The 9328-nt window shown below is 42.7% G+C and overlaps 1 long non-coding RNA gene across 1 annotated transcript; it reads right to left on the bottom strand.

Moving 5' to 3' along the window:
* Positions 1–6614: 6614 nt before the first annotated feature.
* Positions 6615–7514, bottom strand: LOC124595878. The gene is made up of 2 exons (XR_006978257.1): positions 7080–7514; positions 6615–6853 (listed from the first exon to the last, which is right to left on the bottom strand). It is a non-coding gene; the product is annotated as an uncharacterized LOC124595878 (long non-coding RNA).
* Between the last annotated feature and the right edge of the window lie 1814 nt (positions 7515–9328).

The raw sequence follows: 9328 nt of genomic DNA, 5'->3' as shown, positions 1-9328 counted from the left end.
GGTAGGTGGTAAAAGGCTTCGGGACTCCAGCACTCCAGCCACCAGGCTAAATGGCAATTCACCATACACTCCAAAACCTTACATACACTACTCGTGAGAGAAATGGGGCGATAGCTAGAGGGGAGATGTTTGTCCTTTCCAGGTTTCGGAACAGGAAGGACGATAGCTTCCTGCCATCTTCTGGGAAAGGTACTGTCGGTCCAAATTCGATTATAAAGGCGAAGGAGGTAATGCAGGTAATGATAAATGCAGCAACATTTTCATGTGGATACCATCCAGTCCTGGGGCGGAAGAGCGAGAAGAAGAGAGTGCGTGTTGGAGTTCCCACGCGGAGAAAACAGTATTATAGCTTTCGCAATTTTCAGAGGAGAAAGCAAGAGGTCGCACTTCCGCTACACATTTCCTTGGGAGAAAAGTTGGCAGGTAATTTGAAGAGCTCGAAATCTCAGCCAAGTGTTGACCCAATTAGCTAGAAATTGCAACGGGGGTCCACTAATGTATCATGCGAGACGGTGAGCCCAGAGACCAGGGAGAAATTAGCGTGGCAGATAACTGTCGAATCCGACTCCAAACTTCCAAGGAGGGAGTGAAGGTGTTCAATGAGTTAGTAAAGAAGCCCCAGCTTGCCTTCTTCCTATCGCAGATGACTCAACGGCATCGCGCACGGAACTGCTTATAGCAGATACAGTTGGCCAAAGTAAGATGGTGGCGGAAAACGCGAAGAGCACGTCGCTGCTCATGTAATGCGTCACGGCATGCCTCGTCCCATCAAGGAACTGGGGGGCGCCGGGGCAAATCAGAGGTGCGAGGTATTGAAAGTTCCGCAGCTGTAAGAATAACTTCTGCAATATGAGTGACCTCATTGTCGACGCTAGGAAAGTTACGGTCATCGAATGTTGCTAGGGACAAAATAAGTGTCCAATCGGCTTGGGCAAACTTCCAGCATCTCGGGCGCATATATTGCAGTTGTGGTTGCAATCTAAGGACACACGGAAAGTGGTCACTTGAGTGTGTATCAGCAAGAGTGAACCATTCGAAGCGTCGAGCTAGCGGAACAGTACCGACCAAAAGTTCCAAATGAGAGAAATTTGTCGTGGAGGCAGACAAAAACGTAGTGTCCCCTGTGTTGAGGCAAACAAGATCTGCTTGATGGAAGACTTCTATCAATAGTGAGCCACGAGGACAAGGAGATCCCCAAAGCGGGTGGTGGGCATTGAAGTCCCCAACCAGCAAACGGGGGCGGGGGAGGGGCGGGACGGAAGCTGACCAAGAAGATGAAGGAGATCAGCTCTTGCCATTGGTGTGGACGATGGAATGTATACAGTACAAAGAGAGAAGGTGTATCCAGAAAGGGAAAGACAGACAGCAACAGCTTGGAAGGAACTGTTTACGGGGATTGAGTGATAATGGAGAGTATCATGGAGAAGAATCATGAGTCCTCCAACAGAGGGGAGATCAAATCGGACTGACTGAAAATGGAGGAAAACAAAGCGATTGTGGAGACGCAGCTTTGTTTTCTGAAGACAGAAGATGACCAGCGAGTATGATCGTAAGAGGATCGACAATCCATCCCGATTGGCTCGAATGCCGTGGATATTCCAGTGAATAATGGACGTAGGAAGGATAGAAAAGGGAAGAATGTGACCAAGGTTGCCCTCAACTCAACAACGCTCAGAGCCGGCGGCCGACAGCGTAGAACGGCATTCAGCCGAAGGCAGAAGATCCTGATCCACAGGTTGTTCAGAAGCAGCTCCTGCCACCAGTGATCGGCCGGTTGAGCGGCCGCCTGCAGTGCGCTTTGGCGACACAGAAGACAGCTGAGGGCAGTTACGAGGTGGTGCTGTAGATGAGACACGCCATGGCGGAGAAGGAGAGGAACTGAGTTTCTTACGAGCCTTCTTGGAAACAGGAAGTTGGGGAACGTAAAAAATCTTCGCAATTAGGCTCTTTTTTGGAAGTCCGGGTGTCTGATTTTGGGGCTCAGGATTTAGCAGAACCCGATGAAGTGTGAGCCATAGAGTGAGCAGGTGGGAGTGGGGAGGTTGAATGGGCGATCTTTGCGCTGGCCGATCTGACGACCATGGCACTAAAGGTAAGATCACAAGTCTGCCTGGCTGCCTCCTTTGTAGGCCGAGGAGAGGCAAGGACAGTGCTGTATTTACCTGCGTGAGGCACAGTGGGCTCTTGACTGGCGAATAACTTTCGAGCAGCAAAGGCTGACACCTTTTCCTTCACTATGATTTCCTGAATGAGCCATTCGTCTTTAAAAATGGGGCAATCTCTGGAGGAAGCAGCGTAGTCACCCTACAGTTGATGCAACAAGGGGATGGAGGTGGACAAGCACCCTCATGGGCATCCTTGTCACACTTAACGCATTTGGCCGGATTGGAACATGACTGGCTGGTGTGATTGAACCGCTGACACCGATAGCAGTGCGTAGGGTTTGGGATGTAAGGATGAACAAAAATTATCTCATAGACCGCTTTTATGTTCGAAGGAAGTTGAACTCTGTCAAATGTCAAGAAGACAGTATGGGTTGGAACCATGTCCTTGTCAACCCTTTTCATGACTCGACGAACAGCCATTATGCCCTGGTCAGACAGGTTGTTTTGAATTTCCTCGTCGGACAATCTGTCGAGGGAGCATGTATAAACGACCCCACGTGATGAATTTAAAGTGCGGTGCGCTTCCACCCGGACAGGGAAGGTGTGTAGCAGTGAAGTACACAGCAATTTTTGTGCCTGGAGGGCACTGACTGTTTCTAACAACAAGAAGCCATTTCATAATTGGGAACAAGACTTTACAGGACCTGCAATTGCATTGACACCTTTCTGAATAATGAAAGGGTTGACTGTGAAGAAGTCTTGACCTTCATCCGACCAAGAAACAACAAGGAACTGTGGCACTGATGGAAGAATTGTCCATGGCTGAGGCTCATTTAACTTTCGCTTGTGAGCAGACATAGTAGATGATGAGGAAACCATTGCGGAAGTATCTCCCATGATTACCAGCATCTCCGGTGGCGCGCTCCTTCCTTGTGGGGGCCTTCTCTGAGGGCACTCCTGCCTTAGGTGATTGTTCACACCTCAGGCCACACCTCCTGAGAAACGGACAGAGGGACCAATCGGCAGTTTTGGAAGGTATCAGCTCGGGTAATCACCCCTCCCTGCGCCTGGCCGTTGCCAGGGGGTACGTACGTGTCCTACCTGTCTACCTAGGGTGGGGAATTACGCGTTACCCCGTCACTGGCTATGCATGGGTCAGCCTTCAGACACGCACAAAGAGGAAAGAAAAGGAAAGGGAGGAACAAAGAAATGGAAAGGAAAGAAGAGAGGTCTCAAACGCTGCAGCGGAGAAAATGGTAAAGAGAAGAGGTTAGGAAAAGAGAAGGACAAAGACTTGCCAGCACAGAAAGCGAAGAAGAGAGACTGTTTTACAGTTTCGACCGTCCGTCTCCGGACGTAGGCACTAAACAAACTCCCAGATGGGGAGAAAGGGAAGGGAAGAGGCGGTGGTGGGGGGGAGGGGGGGAAGGGGGGGGGGGGGAGGGAAGGATGTGGAAAAGAAAGGCACGCAGCCCGGAGAGGAAGGAGGGCCACACCAGCTGGGGGTGCCCCCCACTATGCACATATCCACAAAAGAGTTGTGGACCTCCTGGGGGGCTAGCATCTTTGTTGGGCTCAAAAATGTGCCTTAAGGGTTGCTTCACATTTAGGTGTAGAAACAAATCAGATAAAGCCAGAACACAATTTTAATATTGACACTTTGGTATCTGCACTTAGCAATCTTGAAGATTGCTGTGCTTTGGTGTCCTCTGAGATTTTGAGCAACAATATCCCACACTGACCCACCTTGAGCAATTCTTTGGCTTTTTACCCAAAAATTTTACGACCTTCAGTACATCTGCAATTACTGCCCACCTGTGTCCGCATGCTAAAAGATACCACATTTATTCCTCCCGTACACCGTCTTTTTCCCCCCTTCTTCACTTTTTCAATATTGTACATCAAGCATCTCTTCACAGAAAGCAAACAATCAGCCTTCTATTACTGCATTATGCATTGCAGCAGCTGCCGCCAACAGCATAGCGTCAACAGTAATTGAATACATTGCAGAGCATGACAGCTAAAATTTGTAGTGACACGCAGAGTTGGTAATCATAACTACGTATTATACTGGTACTACTTTCTTAAATCTGTATCTGAAACAAGGTGTCAGACCAGATCTCTTACATTCTGAACTCCAAGTGCCTTATTTCCACAAAAAGGAGTATTTACATCTCAACTAGAACAAATGTCTTCACATCAAGATTCTGCCTCTATCCTCACCTACACACCCCCATTTTTTTGTTTAAGTGCCACATTGGCTGCTCACAGCCGGTGTTTTGTTAAGACCAGCAAGGCTGGACATGACTACACCATCTCCACATAGTACCAGTACAGTCACACTGCAAACAATCTCACAAGAGTAAAAAAGTAAAGCTGTGAACAGCACAGTGCATTGTACTGCTGGAGGTGGTGTGCCTTTGCCTTCCGTTGATCTTTTAACTGGCTTATCCAGTCAATTACAGGGGGAGACATGTTTTAAAGTGGATTCTGAACCACAATGTAAACCAGCATTTTTCACATCAAGAAACATTACCAGAGGTACAAGAAATGATAAGTGACAAAAATTTACAGAGTACATTTACAGATAAATGTAAATTTTCAAAAATGACAATTTAGTTTAAATTTTAAGCACAGTTGTGATTTTAAAAAATAACTACTATAGTTACCTTTTAATCCAGACACTAGAACTCTCCAAGGCTGCCTCTGTCCGTAAGATGCGAGATTCCCTCTAACTAGAACGTATGGCATTTGAGTCACGCCTGAAACACCACCTTTTGTTCCTGCAAAATAAAGTTTGCCTTTTTTTCTTAGACAAATTTATATGATCTAATTAAACAATGAAACTGCTTTACAACATTATGTATTTATTTGGCACACTATTAAAAAATGTGAATAATTTAATCAGTGGGCAGTCCCCATTCATTCTCTGCACTCTTCTAAATGGCAATATTTTCATGAAGAGATAGCAACTATCGAAATACAACATTTTTAACAAATACTGTGTTTATTTAATTTTATGTCAAATGAATTTAGAAATGAATCTCTAAATTCAAATCTCCACAGATGCATGAATACATACGTACTGGATAAAACTGGTTATTTCCATAAACAAAATGTGTAATTTAACACTGTGTTGTTCTTGCCACCAAATCCATGGAGAAAGATTAACAGCTTTGCTCAAAAGAAGAACTGCTTGCTATACAATGTTCATTCAGAATATTGTGTCTACCTAGTCACTAGAAGTCACCCCAAACCAAGGCCCAATAAGTTATAGGAAATGATTCTGGGGAAGCAATGAACTAAGAGCTCAGATTCAAATTCCAGACTACCTGAAAACTTTTAATACCACCTTTTCTTTCATGTTAAATGTTCTTGTGCCCATAGACTGATTTAATGGAAGACAGAATCCAAACAGAAGTCCCAGATAGCAAAAGGCTGTACGTCCTTACATGTATGGCAGTACTTGCTTATAATCCTGGAGTTCTGAGCAAATAACACTCACTTCGTTGTATATCGATAATTTTTACTTATGGACCGTCTGACAGCAACTGAATAAAACAATTTTAGTGCCATACGCGTTTCGCCTTTATTTTCTGCAAGGCATCATCAGTGGCAGGTTGCGTGGACAATTTCTTACATATTATGTTCCTGTTGCGTTTTTGGTGTTTTTCTTCTTATGAATGCCAATTTGCGGTTTTGTGGGGAAAAAACACATGTCTCTTACATTTTCATAAATGGGAGGATGTAGTTTAAGAAATAAACCTTCTAAAAAGTTTAAACGAAAGAGGCATTTCCTCAGTGGTAGAGTTAACGGCGAGTAATACGAGAAAAATTTTTGCTGTTATAGTTACTGATATTTTGACACGCCAACATACCTAACGAAACTTTAAAAAAAGTGCATGACAACACTGAATTTCGTACACTCTTGTTACTTTTAACATCTTAAAACTGAACTACCCTGGATTTCTTATTTTTGATCTGTAACACCAAAAAGTATATAAATGGTGTTACTATGGTCCTACAACATAAATTTCAAAGACGGTAACATTGCCTCAAGAGATTGTCTTGTCTTAATACTTACATTATGTGGAGCAAAGTAACCCGCTCCAGGGACTACTTTCCTGCAATTTTTAAAACATTATCAAACAAATTTGCTGTCTTTGTATGTAACTAGATGATTTTGACACTGTTTTAGAATAGACTTACATTTTCAAAAGTTTTTTCACAATACTACTATGGACTACACGATTTAGTTTGAATAATCTGTCTAGAAGCTGAGGAAAGTATCCCTGCTTTACGGAACCTTATTAGTTGTGTGCCGGAGAGCAACTTGACGGAACGATGCTACACTTTTCTAAGAATTCTGAGCATCGATGAAATACGCTGCATCACAATGTTAAAAAGCAATATCATTTACACTAGCAAGCTTTCCCTCTTTACGACGTATTCACATACAAAAAAAAATTTCGACGGCAATGGAAACATACAACTCAAATACGGGACTAACCTGCTTTCAGGCAGCTTGACAACCTATGCGATGCGCTACACAGGCCTTCTACACAATGCTATGTAGCAGACGCCACTTAACGACTGTCTGTCAAATTGTGCAACACTGCAAAACTTCCGCACAACAGCGCCCTCCTATTTAGTACCAACACAGCCACTCCCATCGAAGTGATTGCATTAACAAATGAACTTCAGTTCTGTCTGAATCGTTGCAGTCGCTCCAAAGAAATTTGTCGTACCTAAAAATAATTGGAACTGTCACATTCTGAACATATGAGTTACTTAACATTTTTTATTTCTCAGTAAAATGTTACTACTAGTTATTAATGAAAAAATTGTTTTTCGTATTACTTTTTATAAGATACATAGTATTAAACTTAATATTATTCATCGCATACATATGATTTTTCATTGAATACAAAGTAAGGACAATCTGAAAGCAAATCAGCGCAGAATATACCCTACCGTAAAAACGCAGTATCGAGTTTAGGGCACATTCAATATGGCAGTCATTTTATTGGGGCTTATAAAATATCTTCGCTTGGGATTATACTCCTGAAAGAAAATTTAAAAAAAATCTAGAAATAAAAGTATGTCCATACACGGAGTGTATCACGCCAGTAAAACGCCTGGCGCTGGAGTCTTACTCCACGTTGATGGAATCACGACTGACGTCGTTATGACGTGTACGCGTTGTATCGAAAACGATAGACATACATGAAATCTTCACGGAGTATCAACCGAGTGGCGTCGTCTTCTAGTCGCAAGGTTTCAATGGATTGCATATCCATTATCTTCAGGCGATGATTGATACGCAGTCCACTGAAACGTTGCGACAAGTACACGACGCAACTCGACTGATAACCCGTTAAGAGTTCATAGCTGAAATACGCCGAGAAAGCCTACAATCGCATACGATAGTCATAGACTATATATTGTCTCTGGTCTATGACGACAGAGGCTGCGTATCGACTTTTGGGATCGTTCCAGACGGGAGTGTCTCCCGACAGTACGCACTACGCACTTGGCTGTTTTGACGTTTGGCTGCCGGAAGTCATGTGACTTGGCTGCGAGGACGGTTTTCATGCAGTTGCAGCCGTGAAGACTGAAGGAATTAGTTAAGCTTGAAGTAATTTCTATCTTATGTTTTAGTCCTTCATGTTCAATAAACAGAATAGTATAAAAGTTCCGCAGTAGGCCCATATTGAAATTTACGTAATTGATATATGTGCGTACAGATACGCCGAAATATTCAGTCGATTAGTCTCGGTTTTTTTTCTGTGGATCTTAGTTGTTATAACGAAATGTGCGTTAAATATGGAAAATAAATGTGGTTAAAAAGTTAACACAAGGCTATACTGCTCGTAAGTTTGCTACCTCGGTTTATTTCGCATTCACATGCAGGGGGACCAAACCGGGGAATATGAAGTATTTTTAATATTTTGGACGACGAAAAGCGGCTTTTAAGTAGCCACAGTATAGTTCCAGCCGTGTTGAGAACCTGCATAAGGAATGCTGTATGGTGAAAAAAGATCATGGCTACACATGAACAGTCATTAGCTTCCAGCAAAACAAAAAAAACTTCCCTAAACATTACAACTTGACAGCTGAAAAGCTTGAAAGTGTTGACTCTGAGCTTAGCTATAACGTAATGGATAATACTAAATGGCCCAAAAATACTGTGATCTATCGTTTTTTTATTCCAGTGAAATAATTTTTCTGTGACAAACAGAAAGAAGAATTAAGTGTAAACGGATCACATACTGCTCAGAAAGTTACTCCCATAATCGCAAGCAGTGCCTGTGTCTTAGAACTAAGTGGTTATCACTCTTTGTAGAAGTGAAGCGAATTTTACTGTGTCTGTGTAAACATTGGTTATCAGCACAATAAACATCAACATGAATGGCGTCTTCGAACAGGATGCCTCGTCACGTGAGACCAACTTCCGGTCAGTAAACGTCAAAACAGCCAAGTGCGTACTGTCGGGAGACACTCCCCGTTCCAGACGCTAAAACTGCGGTAGCAATTTTCACCACAGTCTAACATAATGGTCGGGACACTTACTGCTGTAAAAATTGGTACCTTTAGGCAGCTGGATGGTCACTAGGGCTCCAAGCGGCAAAAAAGGAAAACGTCAGATGCGTCGTAAGCACAATGTTTGTTTTGTATCCCTTTCCTACGTGGTTTCCGAAATAATTGAATTATTTTTTCGCCTTCTAGAAATTGTGTAATATCAGAAGATATAGATGTTTCTAAAAATAATTCAAAAATAAGCGCAAATAGGGATGAAAATTATGAATCCAGTAGCAAGTACAATGCATTTGTGAAGAAACACAGTATGACGTTGAATAGAAATGTAGCTCATCACGTTGATATCAAAATAATATAAACACAGATTCACACATAAGAAGCATAGACATATGCCTCTACGTACAAAAGGATTGACATCCCATTTGTCGTTCTGTAGGCCTACTGTGTTTTAGTCATTTGTTGCCTGTTGCTACAAGTACGACCTTCATCTTCATAATAATAATTATATCATTGAAGACTAAGGACTCTCATGGATATGATGGAGTGGCTAGCAGAATATTGAAGTACTGTGCTGCACACGTTAGCCCTCTATTTAGCCATATTTGTAATTTTTCCTTTAGGAATGGTCAGTTTCCTGACTGATTAAAGTACTCAGTAGTAAAGCCGCTTTATAAAAATGGAGA

This window comes from Schistocerca americana, chromosome 2 (assembly GCF_021461395.2).
Source record: "Schistocerca americana isolate TAMUIC-IGC-003095 chromosome 2, iqSchAmer2.1, whole genome shotgun sequence".
Taxonomy (NCBI): Eukaryota; Metazoa; Arthropoda; class Insecta; order Orthoptera; family Acrididae; genus Schistocerca; species Schistocerca americana.
The sequence above is the reverse complement of the archived record's forward strand: the minus strand, read 5'-3'. Positions and strand labels throughout refer to the sequence as shown.